The 17,108-nt window shown below is 46.2% G+C and overlaps 1 non-coding gene across 1 annotated transcript; it reads left to right on the forward strand.

Annotated features, from left to right (window-relative positions):
• The first annotated feature begins 16,608 nt into the window (after positions 1–16,608).
• Positions 16,609–16,734, forward strand: LOC132534194 (small nucleolar RNA SNORA3/SNORA45 family). The gene has a single exon (XR_009545868.1). It is a non-coding gene; the product is annotated as a small nucleolar RNA SNORA3/SNORA45 family (small nucleolar RNA).
• Positions 16,735–17,108: the final 374 nt, after the last annotated feature.

A 17,108-nucleotide genomic window follows, 5' to 3' on the forward strand; every position in this document is an offset into this window, starting at 1 on the left:
TCAGAAACATAAGGGTGAATATGGGATGATCTCAGGCAGAAGTTGAAAAACAAGATCAGAAAAAAAAAAGAAGTAGAACCTGAAATGGAATTGTATATTGCATCAAAGTAAAAGACTCTGTGGTGGATGGCTGGGAAGAATACAGGTCCAAGAAGGATTCCATGGTGGTGGCTGGGATCCTTGTGACTCTGTGGGTCACCAGAAGCCAGCTCTCTAGCCATGTGTTCATCTTCCAAGGAGCCGGGGAGGTAGGTACTGCCAGGAAATGGAGAAGCCTAGAGGAAGCCTGGCACGATGCCTAATCTGGACACTGCACTCCTTTGCCATGTGCATGGCCACTGCATTGGAGGAACGTCCAGACCTATGGGCTTTTTGCACCCTCTCTCACTTGAGGATCCCTGCGTGCCCCAGGTGTGGAGGGAGGAGGGCTGGCTGCTGCCTCCCTGGGTCTGAGCCTGTCCTGTGTGGCACCCCCAGGCTGCCCTGGGCATCACTCACCTCCTGGTCATGGCCCTGGAGAAGGAAGGCGTCCCTGCAGCTGAGGCCACCAAGAAGATCTGGATGGTGGACTCCAGGGGACTCATTGTCAAGATGTGTTGGTCTGGGGGCAAGACATGGGGTGTCTTACAGCAGCTGGAGATGGGGTGTTCACCTGTGAGGAGGCAAGCCTGGCAGGTAGGAGAGAGAGGAGGTCGAGGAGGGCAGGGCCTGCTCTTTATTTGCATTGATGGATTGATTGATTTTGCCACCAGGGTTACCATACTGCTTCACTATTCCTGAATGCCATTTTTATTGCAGAGAAAGGGAGAGATAGAGAGGAATACATAGGGAAAAAAGGAGAGGGAAGTAGAGAGAAGGGGAGACATCTGCAGCACAGAGTGATTCCCCTCAGATGTCACTCAGAGCCTGAATTCAGGTCCCAGATTCCACTAGCATAGAAAACTGGGGAGAGGGACAGGAGAGACAGTTCAAAGGTCAGATCTTAAAATGTAAAAACCTAGGCTAGGAGTTGACACACCTGGTAGAACACACACGTTCCCATTTGTGAGAACCTGGGTTCAAGTGCCTGGTCCTGACCTGCAAAGGAAAAGTTTCCCGAATAGTAGAACAGGCTGAACATGTCCCTCCTTACTCCGTTTCTATCAGTCTCTGTCTCTATAAAAGAAGGGAGAAAAAAGAAAAGAGAATGCTTCGAGCCCCTGGCTCACCACCTGCAGAGGAGTTGCTTCACAGGTGGTGAAGCATGTCTGCAGGTGTTTGTCTTTCTCTCCCCCATTCTGTCTACCCTTCCTCTCTCCATTTCTCTGTGTCCTATCCAACAATGACAACATCAAGAACAATAATAATAACTACTACAACAATAAAAAATAACAAGGGCAACACAAAGGAAAATAAATAAATATTTTTAAAAAAAAAAGAAAAGAGAAGAAAAGGAGGAGGGAGGAAGGAAGGAAACAAAGTGGCCACCATGAGCAGTGGAGTTGTGTAACCACTGATCCTGGACAATGACTCTGCTGGCAATAATGATAATAATAAAATTAAAGTTTATGAACTATGGACACCTGCATCTGAGAGGCATATATTTCAGTGGGCAGGGTAGATACCTTGCCATGCACTTGAATCACATTCAAACCCTAGCACCACATGGGAGGGTGTCACTGTACTGGGAGAAGCTCTGGTGCTGTGGTGGCTCTCCTTGTGTGTGTGTGTGTGTGTGTGTGTGTGTGTGTGTGTGTGTGTGTGTCTTGGAAAGAAGTACGAAGAGTACACTCTGTGGCTCAAATGCAGCAATTTTGCCCGGGTTCCCCACAGCCACATGCCTTCTTACTCTCCTGCAGGGGAGGAGTCATCTGAGCCCTGAGAAAGAGACTTTTGCCCAGGATCATGCTGAGAAGGGCTCCTTGGAGGAGGTGGTGCAGCAGGTGAAGCCCACAACCATCATAGGTAGGAGGATATGCCAGACTCGATGATTTTGGTAGGCTGAGCTCCTTGGGTTGCAGGAGTGGCCCCAATTCAGCTTGATGTGCAGTGTCTACATCAACTCAGAATCCTTGTTCTCACAGCCCTGTGTGTGTTCAGTGAAGCCACCCCATCATTTGCTTGTCTGGGGAGACCAGTGCCTGTCTGCTGTCTACTTATTGTATGGTCTGGTGGGTGGCGAAAGGAACCTGATAAAAAAATTCAGGCCGTGAATATCATCAACAAGGGTTTTATTTGTGTGCTCCTGGGGCAAGGTTCTCCAGTCCAGGCATGCAGGGCGGGGTGGAGTGGGCATGGAGTCACAGCCAGGGTCAGGGAGGGAGATTCTTATAGGTGAGGAGAACAAGGAACTTAGGTGAGAGTTCAGTGGGCATTTTCCATGGCATTAAGTGTGGTGGGTCTGTGATTTAGGAAACTGCTAGCCTCCAGCAGGCATTCCAGGGAGGAGCTGGTATTGCTGGGTTCCACATTCTTATGATTGAGTGTTTTTAGCCACAAGCGCCTTCAATGGTCAGGCCGTCCCAGTTGTATCATTCTTACCTTTTTGGTTATATAGGGTGCCGAAGTCATTCTGGCTGCTTCCTGCTAAATGGGGGCGACATGTGGTGGGGGTTAAAGGTAGGAATAGGTCTGTGGGGGCCCAACCTGCAGAGGAATGTAAGAGTGTAGGAGAATCTGGTTGACAGATACTCTGCATAGCTCGTGAATGCAGGTCATAATGGACCTAATAAGGCAGGGAGCAAAAAGAAAAAGCAAAGAAATTAGGATTCGAGTGGTATCTCTGTAGAATCGTCTCATTCTCTAGATTCTTCTTTCGTTTTTCCTCTCTGTGGTACATGGAGGCAGAGGGAGGAAAAATAGGGAATCCGGAATTAGGCTGGGTGCTTCCTCCCCAGCTGTGCTGGTACCAGGTCTGTGAGGTTGAGGGTGGACAGGTTGTGGGGACTGGGGGAGAGATCCTGGACTAATTGGAGGGGGTTTGATGGGATGGTGTGGGGTGGAGTGGTGAATGTAGGGGTTTAGGCGAGCACACCACATCAGTCTTAGGCTGGATGCCTTGTCCCCAGCTGCCCTGAGGGTGGACTGGGAAGGTGGAAGGATGGTGGTTGGGGTGGGGGATATTGAATGGGATAGAGTGGTTTGGGGTGCTAAATGGGGTAGAGGCAGGTCAACTAGTGGGGATAGGGGGGTGGGATGTGGGGTTGTTTAGTGGGTGCCTCCAATTCAGTTGGGTACCTCCTCTCTCAAGCCCCCCAGTCCACCCTCAACCCTCTAGCCCCTGCTACCAGGACAACTGGGAAGGAGACACAGGCAATGGTGAGAGGCCTTCCTCAAAACTGTGAAAAGGAGACAAGGACAGTGACCCCCGCCCCCAGTACCTGCTCCCCTTCCCCCAGCCTGTTCTTCTCCTATCACTCACTGCCACAAATGATGGGCCCTACATGAGAGAGGGGGAGGAAATGCCTTCCACCAAAATCAGAACATCTCCTTTAGAAGAGATTGTATCCCAGTGGGAAAGATAGCATGGTGGTTCTGCAAAAGACTTGCATGTCTGAGACTCTGAAGTCCCAGGTTCAATCCTCTGTACCAGAAGGAGGAGTTATCCATGGGTTACCCAGGATTACAATTTGTTAATTGGCCGTTTAGAATATTTGTGGCCTCAGGAGATAGCGCAGTGGTTCTGCAAATGACTTTCATTTCCTTTATGTTCCAGTTTGATTCCCAGATCCACTATAAGCCTGAGCTGAGCTCTGGGCAAAAAAACAAACAAAAAAAAGTTTGGTATATTGAGGCTTTGATAGCATCTGAAGGGATAGGCTCCATCTGTTTTGGCAAGTTCTCACATTTTAAGTCAGGCACTTGTTGACTTTCCCCATTGACAAATGAACATAAGACAAATGATCATCAGCCTTTCGCCTTTCCGAGGCTAGCTGTTAACCTCCATGGCCTGGGGCTGGAGGCTTTGCTCGTGGGTGGTGAGTAGAGACAGAGGGCTGAGGAGAGGGGACAGGTGCCCTCTGAGAGGATGGTCTGGGCTGGTTCCTTGCTGGATGTCTCACTTTGTCCAGCACCCATTACCCATGACTACTCAGCCCCATCCCTAACTGACCACCCAGTTACCCAGGATTCTCCAACTCTGTTCTTTACTGACTCTCCCACTTACCCATGATTCCTCATCTCTGTTCTTAATTGACTCTCCCACTTATCCATAACTCTCCAGCTCCATTCTTATATGACCACTCCATAAGCCTGGGATGGAAAGCCACTCTCCCTGCTTCAAACTTGTTATTTCCAAAGAGAAATACCCTGTCATCTGATCCACCCAGACTTCCCCACCCTCCACAAAAGGAAAACAAAGCTTCCTCGAGTAGAGGCAGACTGCAACACCGTTGGTAAATATATAACAGGCAACACAAGTGTCCCCACACTAAACCCAGATCTCTATCCTCTATAGAGTTCCCTTGGCAATCCCCACTCATTTGCATGAAGCCCTACAGATCCCCAGATCAGAGTGGAGGAAATGGGGAAAGGAGACAACTTGGAACCGCAGAAGGCAATTACTTGTCAAAATCTTTGGCATCTTCATCTCACTGCTGCTTCAGCACATCTTTATTCCATTCTTTCTGTAGGCTTAAATTGATTTTCTTTGTTCATTCCTGTTCTTTCTGCTAAATTCTGGGAGGGAAGGCAAGAGTATGACTCCATCCACTGAAACCACCTCCCCCCAAGTCCTCTGTCCTTTGGATTCAGTGGGAAATCTGGTTTTGCTCTCACTCTTTGAAATAAGAGGTAAAGGCAGATGCCAGGTGGTGGTGCACCTAGTTGAAAGCACACATTACAGTGTGCAAGACCCAGGCTCAAGCCTCAGGTCCCCAGCTTCAGGGATGAAGTGCAACAGGTATCTCTCTGCCTCTCTCCCTATCTCTATCCAAAATAAATAAGATTTTTCGACAAAAAAAGAAATAAAGAGAGAAAGAAAGGAAGGAAGGAAGGAAGAAAGAAAGAAAGAAAGAAAGAAAGAAAGAAAGAAAGAAAAAGAGTCAATGACATGAGCAGAACCATGGAACCCTAGTTCTCTGACAACTGAGGAGTCCAGGTCTTTTAGCCAAAACCCTCTTTCTGTCAATGAATCTCCACTCAAAGATGCTCGTTTTCATTAACTTATCTAAAACGTCATCTCATAGGGTGGCATGTGACAAGCGACAGCCTCAGAGGGTGACTGGGGAGAGTCAGATGAGAACTAGGGTGGGATGAGCTAGGGCCAGTCATGGACTCTCCATGTGTCCACCCATGTTTCTAGTAAGGTGTCTAGAGGGAGAGGGGAGGAGAGGCAGAGAAAGGAGGAGAGGGTTATGGTGGGGAAGGAAGGCCCAAGCCCCTTACTATTCTTGGTTTTTCTGTAGCATGTGTTTGTCTTGTTGCTGACTTTCAATGTGGCTTGGGATCATTTTTCTTTTGTCTCCTTCAGTGGCTTCCATCTCTTCTTCCATACAGTCTATGCTTCACTGCATCTTTCTCATTTTTCCCAACAATAGTGAAGTGCTCATGGGCTCATAAATGGGCAGTCTGTAAAGTTGGTGTTTCAGCCAGAACAGAGAGGGCCAGAGTGAAGGCTGAAGCTTTGGGGTACAATGACAGGCCTACTGTTAGAGGAAGGAGCCAGGGCACCCCAAACTCACATGAGGAAACCAGGTAGATGGGTGGGGGCACAGTATTCTATCATCCACACACCAACATTCACAATGCTAGGTAGCAGTTTGTAGTTCTCAAAAAAGCAACCATCACTTTCCTGGGCTTCTAGGGATTTTTTATATACCTATTTTTCATCACATTTGTCCTTTCAGAGTTGAGCTTTTTAATCTACAATCCTGATAACTGGAAGAAGAGGAGGTAAAGGCACAGTTTATTCTAATGTCGACCAAAATCATCATAACATGTCTACCAAGTAATAGTGAGAATAAGTGCCTAGGAAATAAAAGCTGGTACTTCCTTCTGGAAGCTTCCATTGCACTTGATGGAGACAGAACTTGGGGCCAGGTGGTGTCTCATCTAGGAGAGCACACATGCTGCCATGTGCAAAGGCCTGAGATCAAGTTCTGAACCTGCAAATGAGACACTTCACAAACAGTGGAACAGTGCTGCAGGTATCTCTCCTGCTCTCTCTTTCTCTCTTTCTCTCTCTCTCTCTCTCTCTCTCTCTCTCTCTCTCACACACACACACACACACACACACACACATACACACACACACACATACACACACAGACAGACACACACATACACACATTCTATATATATAAAAAAAAATGACTGTCAGAAATGGTGGAGCATCAGAGGCACCAAGCCCCAGATAACCATAGTGACAAATAAGGAAGGGATGGGAGGAAGAGACTAGCTTTATGGAGGCAGAAACTATCTCCATTTGGGGGAGTCTTTCCCAGATAAGTTTCCTTCACTGCTCTCCTAACATCCTCCCTGACCCAAATGCTCATCCTCAGTCCAAATGTAACCAAACACTCTCTTTCCTCAGGACTGGGAAATGAGAGGAATGTTCATCCCAGGAGAATGGCAGGTATGAACATGGGGAAGCCTTTCCATGATGGCCTGGACCCTACTTCCAGTCTGGGCCCCCACACTCCTGACCCTGGTCTTGGACCCCCAACAGACTGATCATAAACCTACACTGGGAAGGGTCCCTGCATTATACTGGCCCCTTCTTCCTCTACTGACACAACTGACCACCTGAAATGGCACCTGAAAATGTGTGGCTGTCTATATTCTGCCCTGCACTCATGCAACAGAGAAGAGTAAACCCTCCATTCATCCTCCAAACCCCTCCCCAATGCATTTATATAAGCTGTGAGGAGATCAGAAAGTAGCATCAGCTCCAAAACATAGTGCACCAAACATGCCTTTAGTCTGTTCCTGGAAACCTGGCCGTGACCCAAACTTCATTCTCACATGAAATGCCTGATTTGGCACACTGCCAGGCAGACATGTGCGGGACATCTGCAGTGGCCTTGTCTTGTCTGCTGCCCCCACTGCACCCCCTCTCAGTCAAAGCATTGCACTACCTGGTTCTTGAAAACTGCTTCCTTCTCCTTAAGCATTTAATAGCTCCATACAGTCTGCTCAACCTCTAATATTTTTTTTTATTTGTTTGTTTTTTCACACTGTAATATACCACACTGTAGACCTTGGCACGCTGCATGCACAGATACCATAGCTCCTATAATGACATGATGGATCTATTCCTACCTTTTGCTTTCTTACCTTTACACTACTTTGTGTGCTCCCAAGAGTTTATTTCTCAAAGAGTGTGTTTGCTAAAAGGACATATGAGCAGCCATTGGCATGATGGTTTTGATAGGCTAAGCCCCTTGGTTTGCAGGAGTGGCCACAATTCTGCTTGATCAGAAGTTCTAGTGCAGGGAGGTTTTGAAGAGCCACCTGGGCATGTGAGGTGATCTGGTGTTGCAGTGAAGCCAGGGAAACTGTGATGGTGTCTATGGTGAGCTGGAACTTGTCCTTGAAGTCTTGTGCTCTTAAGAGACTATTATCCAAGACTCCTCTGGCCACCAAATGTAAAGTTAGAGATATGAAAGGTTGTTGTAGGGTAAACATCTGAGACCACTCAAGGCCAGCTGAGTGAAATTTGAGTCTTTATTTTAAAATATTTATTTGTTTATTACCTTTTGTTGCCCTTGTTTGTTTTTTACCATTGTAGCTATTATTATTGCTGTTATTGATGTTGTCATTGCTTGGTGGGACAGAGAGAAATGGAGATAGGAGGGGAAGACAGAGACAGGGAGAGAAAGACAGACACCTACAGACCTGCTTCACTGCCTGTGGAATGACTCCCCTGCAGGCGTGGAGCTGGGTGTGCGAACTGGGATTCTTCCCCCAGTCCTTGTGCTTTGCACCATGTGCGCTTAACCCATGGCACTACTGCCTGACTCCCAGAAATTTGAGAGCCTTTATTAAGCCAGATGGTGACTACACTCAACAGCTAAAAGTACTGCTCAGAATGCTGTCTGGAGCTCAGTGTAGCACAGCCATTTTAGGGGCAGGTGCAGGAAGCAAGCTAGGTTACAGAAGCCCAACATGCGGTTGTTAGGGTGGTCTGTTGCTGCAGTCAGGACAACCCTTATGAAAGCAATCAACAATTAATAATTTCAAAACACTAATAGCTACTTTTGTTAGCAAAGTGGTTGAACAGGTTCAGGTTAAGTCAAGATGGAGTCAGTTATGTTAAGGAAGTGGGGAGCCTGTCACATTCCCCACTGGTTTTAGGAGATGATACCTAAAATCTTTGGTCTACCTTGAAGATCATCTTTGCCTGGTTCGATATTTTTAGTAATAGTATCCAATGATACATTTCTGGTTTTTAACTTGAATACTTGAATTCAATTCTAGGAATGGGTCAAAATGTTTGTCTGTTCACTGGACCTGAATAGAACACTAGGAGAATTCTCAGTTCTGAGCAGCACCGCAGCCAGCCTGATAATTCTGAAATAAGTCTGTCTCCTGGGAGTGAGAGTCTGGACTTGGTTATGTGAAGTTACAGACTTAGAATTGTTCTCTTTTTATCCTGAGTCTGACTGTGACCTGCCTTTTCTAAATTGATGTCTAAAAAGGTACTCTAATGCAGGATGGGTGAGGATGACTTTGGGTTTTGGTTTCAGTTTGAACGTGCTTTTTCCAGCTCTGTCACCAGATCCAGTACAGTGGTGTCAGAGTGGTATGTACTTGGCAGAGAACTTTGGAGGCCAGTGTTGATAGCCTCGTGGAACCTGTGGGGCATTGCACTCACCTAGGGAAGGAAGGAACACTGTTTGGATGTTTCTTTGAAGCTTCTGTGTTTGTATACTTGAATCGACAGTGTGAGGATTCTGGAGACTAAAAAGAGATGAGAGTAACGCCTGGTCTATAGTCCAGGACCTGGATAACTCACAGGCTCCATGGAAGCAACACCAGTGGAAGGCTTTCTTGGGAGCTCAGTGACAAAAGCCTTGAGCTTACCATCCAATAAAAAATTTTCTCCCTACTCTTTTCCCTGATCCAGCTTTCTTATCTTTCTTCCAGCTATGACACAAAATCCCCCAGATAGCCTGGGTCCACCTGTATATTAGATGTCAGGCTCAGGAAAAAATACCTTACTTTTTTATATTTATTTTCCATTTTGTTGCCCTTGCTGTTTAACATTGTTGTGGTTATTAATGTCATTGTTGTTGGATAGGACATAAAGAAATGGAGAGCAGAGGGGAAGACAGAGGGGGGAGAGAAAGACAGACACCTGCCTCACAACTTGTAAAGTGACTCCCCTGCAGGTGGAGAGCCAGGGGTGGAACCGAGATCCTTATGCTGGCCCTTAACGCTTTGCACAAATTGCGCTTAACCCACTGTGCCACCATCCGACTCCTGCAAAAATTCCTTCTATCTTCCTCCAAGATGGCTCAGAGAAGGTGGGTTCATTATATTACAGAAATGATTCCCAAAGCACAAGACTTGAGCCAGTATTTGGTGCATTAGAGGACTTTATTACATCAGTGTATAAGAGACTCCAGGTCACTCTGGGAATTTCTCTCTGTACCTTTGAAAAGCACACAGTTTTATTGAGGTCCTACTCCACAGTGGAGTGGAGAGAGCAGGTTTGTTTCACTATTACAAAGTAGGCAGAAACAGACAAAGGCAATCTTTCCGGTAATCGCTATACACCTTCCTTATCTGTGGTGTGGGTAAAGAAAGGGAAGAACTAGTGCCTGGCATGCATCAGTCTAGAGACAGCTCAATTTACTCCCTAGTCATCAGTTTTCCTTTAGCACTGCTGTCTGGGGCCCATTAGCTTAGCAATGTGGAGGGGAGGGAGGGAGGGGTAACAACTACAGCAACTGTTTTAATTGCCAGGAGAGCAAGTACAAAGGAAATGCAGTCTGAGGCTATGTCTCCATATCAGAGAAGAAAGGCACTTCTTCACCAGGTACATAGACTAAAGTATCCACATGGGGTAAATCAGGAGAGTATGCACTGTTGGTATGCTTCTAGTTCTGCTTCTGGGGTCTATTCTGTTACATTGCTTGACATTGTGGTCTATTTACATGGTCATTCTGTTACATTGGTTTGGTCTTGCTCCCCCTGCCTCCGGGAGATTTTGGTTTAGTCCTTGCTAGTTCTGGGCTTCTTCCTTCTCCCTGCCCCCAATTGTAAGTACTTCCTTGGTTCCTGATGTGGTGGCCAGGAGGAGAGAGATGGGGGAGCCCATTGTGTTGTGATTAGGTTGTTGGACTGTTTGCCTGCTCATGAATAAAGATTAAACTGCGTTCTCAGCTCAGCCATGAGTTTCTGGTCATCTATGTCTCCCACCCGTGAAGCCAGCCCAAAGAAAACAACAATGCACTCTGTGATCATCTATTTCTCATAATAAGTATTCTTAATAGCTACATCTTATTTCATTGTATATATATATATATATATATATATATATATATATATATATATATATATATCACAACTTTCTCAGCCACTCCTCTGTTGCTGGGCACCTGGGTTGCTTCCAGGTTTTAGCTATTACAAATTGTGGTGCTGAACATAGGTGTACACGTATATTTTGGTTGGGTGTTACGGAGTCCTTGGGGTATATCCCTAGGAGAGGAATTACTGGGTCATATGGAAGGTCCACCTCTATCCTTGTGTGGGCTCCTCAGGCTGCTCTCCACAGTCGGCGGACTAGTTTACATTCCCAACAGCACTATAGGAGGTCTCCTTTGTCTGCACAATCTCTCTAGCATTTTTGCTGCTGTCCTTTTTGATGCATGCCACTCTTACAGGGGTGAGGTGGTATCTCAGTGTTGTCTTTGTTTGCATTTCTCTGACAATCAGTGACCTGGAACAATTTTTTCATACATTTGCTGACCTTTTGGATCTCTTCTGTAGTGAGTATTCTGTTCATCAACTCTGCCCATTTTTGAATGGGCTCATTTGCTAACACATTTCTAATAGTGACTTATTCTTTTAAATATTAAATCTCCTAAAAGCTTAGACCAGGGAGTACAGATGCAACTGGTGGCATTATTTTCTAAGATAGAACTATATATAAATAACATTAAAGGACATAATTTAAAGGACATAAATTTTGGTGAGGTTTTCTATGATATGAAATCTTAACAATGGGATTTTCAAAGTTAACCCAATTGCCAAATAATTTGTTTATAGCAAGAGATTGCCTTCTTTTTAAAAAATTTATTTATTTATTTATTTATTTATTTCCTTTTGTTGTCCTTGTTGTTTCATTGTTGTAGTTATTATTGATGTCGTTGTTGTTGGATATGACAGAGATAAATGGAGGGAGGAGGGGGAGGCAGAGAGGAGAAGAAAGATAGACTCCTGCAGATCTGCTTCAGTGCCTATGAAGCGACTCCCCTGCAATTGAGGAGCCGGGGGCTTGAACCAGGATCCTTATGCTGGTCCTTGAGCTTTGCACCACCTCCACTTAACCCGCTGTGCTACTGCCTGGTTCCCGAGATTGCCATCTTAAACTCTGAGACAGCAGGAACCTTCCCCTTTCCCTATAAATCCAGTATTTTCTTTCTTTTTTTAAATTTTATTTTATTTATTCCCTTTTGTTGCCCTTGTTGTTTTATTGTTGTAGTTATTATTGTTGTTGTCGTTGTTGGATAGGACAGAGAGAAATGGAGAGAAGGAGGGGAAGACAGAGAGGAGGAGAGAAAGATAGACACCTGCAGACCTGCTTCACCGCCTGTGAAGCGACTCCCCTGCAGGTGGGGATCCGGGGTTAGAACCAGGATCCTTATGCCGGTCCTTGTGCTTTGCGCCACCTGCGCTTAGCCCGCTGCACTACAGCCCGACTCCCATAAAGCCAGTATTTTCTCCAGTTCTTAAATCTTAAGGGTGGGGCTCACTTTCTGGCATGCTTCTCTCAAGTCATACCAACTAATACTGCATCTGCGGATCTAACCTAATCAATGCAAGGAGTACCACCTCAGCTTGTTTCACGTTGGACTGTGTTCAGAGATGTCAGGTGTTGAATGTTACCGAGCTAGCTTCACAGGTGGAAGAGAGAGACGACCAGGGACTCATGGCTGAGTGGTACGCAGTTCAGTCTTTATTCATGTGGAATGCAGTGCAATCTAAGCTATCTCTAATCACAATCCTGTCCTTATATATCCTGAGGTGGAACTGTCAGGTCAGAAGAGGATGTACCTAGGATAGGGGGTGGGGAGGAGGAAAAAGCCCGAACCAGTGAGGATTAAACCAATGCCCTGGAGGCAGGGTGGTGGTTAGTTAACAGTGTTATGTAAATAGACTGCAGTGTTAAACTGTTAGGGTGGTGCTTAGTTAAGCAGGATTAGAGACAGAGGCTTTAAGCAGGGGGGAGCTAGTTTACTGCCCAACAGAATGTCAAATCTTCAGCTTCATTACCCTGGTGAGACCTTTCCTAGCTCATAGGACTCCTTAATTCCATTTAGGGTGGTGCACTTCTTAACAAAGTCTCAAGACCTATATATAGACCAGGGCCCATGAACACATGCATCTATAAAGTAAGAGGAAATAAATACCTTTAAGCAAAAGTGCACAATAGTTTGCAGTGAGTCAAAAATGCAGCAAAGCAGAAAGATCTAAAAAGACACCATAAAGTACCTAATCAAATAGTTTCTACTTAGACCTAGATGCCCTCTTCCCTCCATCACTCCAAAGCTCACTTTGTCAAAATAAGGACTACAAAAGCTGAATAAGGGCATGAGATGGGCATACTTTAATGATAACTCTATAGTCACTACCAGGACATCCCATCTCCTGGGACTCTAGTCAGGGAGTCCTGGGATTCCCACAGAGACATGATGGGCCTAGACCTCTAAGTGATCTCTCTCACCACTGTCACTGGTCATCTCCATCAGGAACAACATAATAGACCCCTTTGTGGACCAATTATGTTGAGGACCTTGCAATCAAGCTGGATCAACAATGGTAGGACTATTATTCCATTCTCCAAATGGAGGTTGGATAACTTACTCTACCTATCACCAGAGGAAGATGGGTTCTGAAATTAATGCAGCCCAGAGTGTTCCTAGTAGTGACCACAGAATGTGAACTCAGACCTACAGGGATACAGACGTTACAACAGACTTCTGTGCTGAATATGGGCTCCAGATCAAACTGGTGGGGTTTGTAGTTAAGAATATTTATATACTTTTCCCATATTTGGAAGCTACTCTCTTCCCTGATCCAGCTTTCCAGTCCATTTTCCAACTATGACACCATCTCCCCAGAGAAGTTGGGTCCACCTGCATCTCAGATGTCAGACTCAGGCAAAAACTAATAGTCATGGGACCCTTGGAATATACCTAAAATAGGCCTACCTGCTTTTTCTAAAACAGAGACCCCAAAGTTTCATCTGTAATATTTTTGCCTTTAGGCTCATGATTAGTCAAATATTTGATCTACTTTATATCTTAACTCTTCTTCAGCCACCAAGTTCCAGATGATACCATGATGCCAACCTGACCTCTCTGAGCAGATGACACCATCAGGTGTCATGGAGCCCTGCCTCCCCAGGCCCTTCCCCTGCTAGGGAAAGAAAGAGACACGCTGGGAGTATGGATCAACCTGCCAATGCCCATGTTCAGTGGGGAAGCAATTACAGAAGCCAGACCTACCTTCTGCACCCCATAATGACCCTGGGTCCATACTCCCAGAGGGGTAAAGAATAGGAAAGCTATCAGGGCAGAGGGTGGGATACAGAGTTCTGGTGGTGGGAATTGTGTGGGATTATCCCCTTCTTATCCTATGTTCTTGTCAATATTTCCATTTTATAAAGTAAAATTATATAAATTTTAAAAAAGCCTTCAGAATTGTGTGGAATTATACCCCTCTTAAACCCACAATCATTATTAAATCATTGTCAATCATTATTAAGTCAGTGATATAAATAAAATTTTTAAAGAAATTAATTTTTTAAAGTATTTTATTTTATTTTTGAGAGCAATGCTGAGATAGTAATATACAGAGAGAAACACCAGAGCAGTGCTCAGGTCTTGCGGGAAATTGAACCTGTTACTTTTGGAGCCTCAGACATGACAGTCTCTTTGCATAGCCACTAAGCTATCTAATCATGCCCAATGCTTTTAAAAGAAAAAAATATTAATGATGAGAGAGAGAGAACAAGAACATTGCTCAGAAAAGACCTCATGCTTGCCAGGTCATTGATTTATGAACTTCACTACCTCCCGTGCCACTGGAGGATCTGTCTTTAGTCAGATATGTGGAGTCCTGGGAGTCCTGAGATAGCCTGATCCAAGTGCCTTCTGCTAAAATCATCACTGTACCAAAGCCACACACTGTGGGCCGTTTGTCCTGACTCCCCCGTCTCCCAACTGCCTCATGACCCCTAATCTCTGACCTTACTATAATTAGAACATAATCTTTCTCTCTTAGGAGCCTCAGTACTTGCTCCAACAGTCCTGAATCAAGCTCCAGGATGCTTTAACTACTGTTAATTTGCCAGGGAGACATCATGGCGGTTAATAATAATAATAATATCTGTCATGCCTGAGTGTCACTGGCTCAACCAGTGACACTGGTTGAGTCAACCAGTGTCAACTCAGTGACACTCAGTGTCGAATGTCACTGGCTCAACCTTCAGCACCACCTTAAGCCAGAGCTGAAAAGTGCTCTGGCTAACTTTTTAAAAATTAATAAAAAATAGAGCACTTGAGAGTTTAGACTTATATTCCTACTTCTAGAATGACTTCATCCACTTGACCCAGCAGGAGCACTGCCTGAAGGACACCCATCACTCAGTCTCATAAATATGCATCAGGGCTGAATAGGGCGGCCCTGAGCAGAACATGGGGTGGGGCCTAGAAACCCATCCCAGGCCACATCCACCTGGCCTGAGGGGGCGTGGCCTGGATCAGCGCCCACTGGACCACTGGAGAACTCAACTGGCGCCTGCGCACCTGCCAGGGACTCTTTCACTGACAGGATGGGGGAGGCCAGTCTGGCTTCCTCTAGCATTTCAATTCCCATCTGAGTTTTTAAAAGTTGGGCTGTGAACATCCCTGTGCATAATGTGAAGGCTTTAACTACTGCATCGGAGATTACAGAGCCGAGCCGTGTAGTGGGCCACCAAGGCTGAGTGGGCTGGTCCACGGCCCAGACTCCAGCGTCTTCCAGGCGGCTGGGCACGTAGGTGTGGGCAGTGTTCCTGCACCGTTTGCGTAGGAGCTGGGGTTGAGGGGAGACCCTCGGAGCCCACCTCTGCTGTCCAAGCACTGGTGGGCAGGGGTCCTGCGAGGAGAGGAGAGGCAAGGCGCTGCCTTCAGAGCCCAGCGATCACTCTCAGTCGTTGACTGGCCAGACACGTGCGGGCGGGCACGTGTCTTTGTCAGCAGTGTGGAGGCCGCCCGCCCGCCCACGGAGGCTGGGAGCCCTTTGCCACACTGGTGACGGCAGGGGAACATGTCTGAGGGAGGTGTGGCGGTGGTGGTAGTGGTGGGAAGCTACATGCCTGCCTCCAAGAAGCAGAAGCTGAGCAGCAACTGGAACAGCAACCTGAACCTGTCCTGGGACAAGAATGTGAGTGCGGTGTGGTCTGGGAGTTCAGGGCTCTGGGTGTGCTCTGCTCCCATCCCACTGGCAGTGGGGGAGTCAGAGCAAGGACTCCTGGCTTTGTGAGTTTTTATAGACATTTATCACCCTTTCTCTTTCTTCCTTTCCCCTTCCTTCACCACCCGTGGTCACATTAAAAAAATAACAATGATAATTTTCTATATGAGACTGGAGCAGGAACCTGGCATGCGTGGAGTGGGGGATGGAACCTGCGAAGTGACTCCCGTGCAGGTGGGGAGTCGAACCTGGATCCAGGGGCTCAAACCTGGATCCTTCCACTGCTCCTTGTGCTTAGCGCCACCTGCGCTTAACCCGCTGCACTACTGCCCAACTCCCACATATATGTTTTGTTCTTTGCTTGTGATTGCTTTCAAAGAAAGGGTATAAATGTGGGATGGGGAGATAGCGTAATAATTATGCAAAAGAGACTGTCATGTCTGAGACTCCAAAGATCTCAAGTTCACTCTCCACACCACTGTAAGCCAGAGCTGAGCAGAAGTAAAAAGAAGTTGGGGGGGGTGACAGTGTGTGTGTAAGGAGAGTGTATAAATGTAATACATTTTTGATTGTTGAGTATTTGGGGAAGACAGACTTGGTTACATAAGTAATTACGTCCTTGGGGGAGACTGGTGGTGGCACACCTGATTTAGTGCCCATTATCTCCAAGTGCAATTGCGAGGACCCAGGTTTGAGTCCACATTCCCCACCTCAGGGGCACACTTCACAAGCAGTGAAGCACATATTTCTCCCTTCCCTTCTCTATCTCCCCTTCCCCTCTCAATTTCTCTCTGTCCTGTCAAACTGGGGTAAAAAATGAAAACAAAAAAAGGCCACTGGAAGAGGTGGATTAGTAGTGCTGACACTGAACCCCAGCAATAACCCTGGGGGGAGGTGAAAACTTCTTCCTCAGTAGATTTTATTGATAAGTGGGAGGGATGACTGGTGATTTTAGTTGTTTTCCTCTACATCTGTTCCTTTTCCATCTTGGAGCTGTGGGTTATTGAAACTAGAGTCATTCTTGGGTACCATCTTTTGTCTTAGTGTGCTTGGGTCCTTGGAGTATCACTGCTGACCTTATTCTCTTGCTATGGTCCTCCTGGCATAGTCGACAGGGCAGGGACATGCATTACATTGATATGTACTAAAAATAGTGTCCACAAGAGGCCGATGTCAGGGCACTTCCTTAGTGGTTTGACCTCTAGGTTTGCATAAGAGACCTCCATTACACCAAGGTTACTTTGGGGAAGTTGGTAAGAAGCATTGCTATGTAAAGAGGAGTCAGAACTTTTGCTCAGTTGTCCACCCTGGACCTTGTGCAGAGTGCAGACACTGGAAAACGCTACCAGAATTAAGATTGGAGCTACTCCCATCCCTGATGTGGTGTGATAGGGCTGCTACAGGGCTCTGGAGGGAGAGCTCCCAAAGCCCACTGGTGTCCTGAAGACCACATTCTTTAGCAGAAGGGCTGAGAAGCTGACTGAGGTGTAGGGGGAGCTTAT

This window comes from Erinaceus europaeus, chromosome 17 (genome assembly GCF_950295315.1).
Source record: "Erinaceus europaeus chromosome 17, mEriEur2.1, whole genome shotgun sequence".
Lineage (NCBI taxonomy): Eukaryota > Metazoa > Chordata > Mammalia > Eulipotyphla > Erinaceidae > Erinaceus > Erinaceus europaeus.